General features: G+C 41.9%; 1 pseudogene; it reads right to left on the bottom strand.

Moving 5' to 3' along the window:
• Window positions 1-311: 311 nt before the first annotated feature.
• LOC124084695 (elongation factor 1-alpha 1-like) lies at window positions 312-1,897 on the bottom strand (annotated as a pseudogene).
• Window positions 1,898-4,385: the final 2,488 nt, after the last annotated feature.

The raw sequence follows: 4,385 nt of genomic DNA, 5'->3' as shown, positions 1-4,385 counted from the left end.
ATGAGACCAATCTTCCACCGCCTGTTACCTGGTTAAGTCACAAATTTTCAGTTCTGTGAACATTTCAACCAAATTGATAAGGTGCATTAAAGTAGGTTGGAAATAATAATCTGAAATTATATTTTGTTATACAATTACATTCTTATTACATATTTATATAATAAATAATATAAATATCTAAAATACTACATTATATATTATGTTTTATGTTATATATTATATACTATATTTAAATTTTTGTAGGTGTTCCACACCTGGGATGATGTGACAAAATGGCTTAATATTGGGGTGGTAGGTATTAGAAGTAATATTCATTTAGCCTTCTGAGCTTTCTGGACAGACTTGGTGACCATGCCAATTCTGCAGCCTTCTTGTCCACAGCTTTGATGACACAACAACCGTTTATCTCATGTCACAAACAGCAGTCAACACAGAGGAGAAGAGAAAAGCTCTCAATGCATATGGGCTTGGCAGGAACCATATCCAAGATGGCAGCATCACTAGATTTCAAACTTACCAGCGATCTTTCAGCATCTTACTAGAAAGGTGATCAGTCTTTCCCTTCAGCTCAGTAAACCTGCCAGCAATATAAGCTGTGTGACAATCCAGTACAGAAGCACAGCCAGCTCTGATTTGGCCCGCATGGTTCCAGATAATCACCTAACTGCGAAGCCAGCTGCTCCAACTGGTGTGCCATTTTTGCTGTCACCAGCAATGTCACCATGACAGACATCTTTGACAGTATATTCTTGACATTGAAGACCACACTGTCCTCGGGAAGAACTTCACTCAAAGCTCCACTGTACATTTCAACAGGCTTTGCTTCAGTTGTGACATTGACTGGATCAAAGGTGATCAGCCTGCTGGGATCGAGGACAGCAGTTTCCACTTGGCCCACGGGGACAGTGCCAATAGCACCCACTTGGTAGACATCCTGGGGAGTACATCCAAGGGCTTCTCATTTGGACAAGTTGGTCATAGGATGCAACCCAGAGCTTAACGTTTTCACTGGCATTGCCACCTTTATAGATGACTTTCTATTCCTTGAATGAAGGCTCATTAGCTCTTGGCTTCAGCAGGTTGTCACCATTCCAACCAGAAATTGGCATGTATGCTACTATGTAGGGGTTGTAGCCAATTTTCTTAATGTGGGTACTGACTTCCTTAACTATTTTCTAGTATCTTTCCTGGCTGTAGGGAGCTCAGTAAAGTGTGTTTCATTAACGTCTACCATCAGTTGTTCCATAACTAGTGTGGATCCAGAGGGCATGCTCAGAGGTCTGCCTATTCCTGGAGATACCAAACTTCAATTCACCAACACCAGCTGTGTGAGTCAGAATAGCACCAGCAGCCTGAGATGTACCTGTATTCATGCTTTTGATGAAGCCTGTGTGCTCTGGTGTATCCTTGACAGTCACATAATATTTGCTGATCTGAAATCTCCATGGGGAGCTGTCGATGGTGACACCATGCTCACTTTTAGCTTGCAGTTTATATGGAGAACCTTCCCCATCTCAGCACCCTCCTTCTCAACTTTGCAGTGATTCTTGTGTCCATCCCATCCTATTTGTAGGTTGATAGCCAGTGGTAGTAGACTTGCCTAAGTCTCCATGTTCAAGGACTATGATGATATGTCTTTTCTTTTACTCTGGCTTTGATTTAGCAGTGGTTTTCACAACACCTGTGTTCTGGTGCTGAATCCACTGTGAAGAAGCCAGTTGCATAATTTCAAGTTTGTGAGTTGTTTATCTGACTGTCTGAAGGCCACTGGAACCATAGAAAGGGAACTGCAGAGGAGAGGAGGGGAGATATTATCTCCCCACCATTTTTCTTTTGCTCTCGCTCTCCCCACACTTCTGGTGGCCTTAATGCTGGTTGAAAGTTGACTGTGGAGCATTGCGATCTTGTTTTTGGTTCTTGGGGAAAATTGTCCAAGAACTGACAGTTACCCCCAGTGCAGGGTGCAGATACAGAATTATACAATGAGGCAGAGACAGAGGGCAGTGAGGACAGGCTGGTTACAAGGGAAGGGAAAGGCAAGAGAGGGTGAGATTCACCTTGGAGAAGGGTGGGCAGCTCACAAGAGACCAAAATGCCCTAAAATGATGAACATTGGCTTTTTCCTTTTGTTAGGATGGAGGCAGGGCTGCTGTGGCAGGAATTCCTGGAGTGCAGGTCACCACACCTCTGGGACCCTGTGTTTTATATATTTGCTGCCCATTTGGGAGAAGTCACCCACCTGCACTGCAGTATGTGCCTTCATTCTTCATTTTGTTTTTCTTTTTTTAGCCTAGCACCACTGTCAGAAGGTCATGTAACTGTCAACTAAAACTTAAAGCAACTTGTGGGTGTATGTGTGACCTTGGGAATTTGGATTATGACATGTAACATTAGGCCTCCTTTTGTAATGTGGAGAGACGGCACCTATGGTCAGTTCCCACTTAGGGGCCATTTTCACAGTGGCTCCCTTCTCCCATCTCACCCCCATCACATACCTCTTCCTTCTATTTCTGCTCGTCTCTAGCTAACTATCTACACTAATAGTTTCTTAGTTTCTTCAACATTTCTCTACTTCCTTTTGGAAAAATACCAGTGTCTGTCACATAGGCCTGATTTTCTTCCTATTTTCCCAAGTCACCTAGCTTTGTTTTGCTGTCCCCACTCTGTCTTTCCTCTAAGTTCTAAATGCAATGTGGTAACCACAAGCTACAACATCTAATTTGATTTATATTAGTTACAATTAAACAGTAACTAAGATTAAGTTCCCCACTCACACAGGATCCATGTTTGAAGTACTTAATAACCACAAGGGGCCAATGGTTGCTCTTTGAGTCATTGCTGTTGCCAAATCAAAGTCTTCTTTGCTGCTGCACAGGCTGGTTAAGATAAGGGAAAGATGTTGACTCAATGAAGGTGACTTTATTTGAAAACCCACCTGGCCAAGAAAATGGAGGACTCTTGACAAAAAAATCCAACTTGCTGGGAAACTAATTTAGGAGTGGTTTATTTAGATGGCTAATGTGTGTTCCAGACTGCTAGGCACCTTTGCACAGCAGGTAGACCAGATGATGCCCATCTGATCCTAATTTCCTATTCATGAGATGCTTTTGAAATTTGTAAATCTCAAGAAAAATGGCCATAATTGCCTTGGGCTCTTCCTGTCACTGATTAATTTGCCCATGTGCAGTTCCTGACACATAACACAATGAATGGTTAGAGAGGATAGCTTTCCTGAGGCCCTCTTGCTGATCACCAAACTCACAGTAATGAAAGAAGACCTAGTTCATCTGACTATTGTCTAAGACAGGGGCAGGTGAGGTGAACAAGGGAGTTGGCACAATATCTGTTCTCAGTGGTTGCTTCACCATCACTCCAAGTTCTATTGTATGGCCCAGAACATTGCCTGCTCAGTATCTCCATTTGCAGTCTAGTAAGTATCACACACTTCATATATTAAGCTCCGAACTCTGCTTATCCACTTCATCCTGACCCCATAGTCATCCCCATCTCATTAAATGGCACCAGCAGCAATCTAGGTAGCCAAACCAAAATTTTAGGTGTTGCTTTTCCTTTACCTTTCTTGACCACCCAATTTTAAATCCATCAGCAATTCCCATCAACTATGCCTTCAAACTGAGTTCATCATCCAGCTGCATTGCATTATCTCCAGTGGCAAAACTCTAGATGAATCTACCATCATTCTCACCTAGTACTAATCCTGGCTTGTGTTCATTCTTCTTTTCTTTCCTAGCACACTTAATTTTACACACAGCAGCATGAATGGAATTTAAAAAATGCAAATCACAACACATCATTTGCTCTTTTCAAAATTCTCCAATGGCTTACTAGCATATTTGGAAAAAAAATAGTTTTCATAGCTTCAAAGTCCTACCTGAAATTGTTCCTTCTTAAATCCCAGTCATCTTAGTCTACCTGCACCACCCTGGAAGCTCCTGCCCTTTCCCCCAGTGGCTTCCCATTGGTTCCCATCACTCTTTCCTGCTTCAGGGCCCTTGAGTGTGCTGTTCTCACTGCCTGAACACTCTCCCCTAGAGCATCTTTTAGCTCATCCTTTCACAAAATCGAGTTTCTGTTTACATATTATTTCTTCACAATTATAGTCTACCAATGAGGAAACCACATAAAACAAATTTCCTCTCTCCTGATGGGTAACTTCTTATTTTAATTTTGTTAGCACTTATCACTGCCATAAGTTATATTCCTACTAGAATGTCAGTTTAGAGAGAGCTGGACTTTTTAACTTGAGAAATAAAACCAAGAATCAAGAAGTAGGATGGTGTCAAATTAAAAAGCTTCTGCACAGCAAAGGAAACAATTAGAACATGAAGAGAGCCTACAGAATAGGAGAAGATCTTTGTCAACTC

Source organism: Marmota monax, unplaced genomic scaffold (genome assembly GCF_021218885.2).
Source record: "Marmota monax isolate L192 unplaced genomic scaffold, Marmota_monax_Labrador192_F-V1.1 WCK01_AAM20220418_F8-fsc00071, whole genome shotgun sequence".
Lineage (NCBI taxonomy): Eukaryota > Metazoa > Chordata > Mammalia > Rodentia > Sciuridae > Marmota > Marmota monax.
This window is presented reverse-complemented; position numbering and strand designations above follow the sequence as displayed.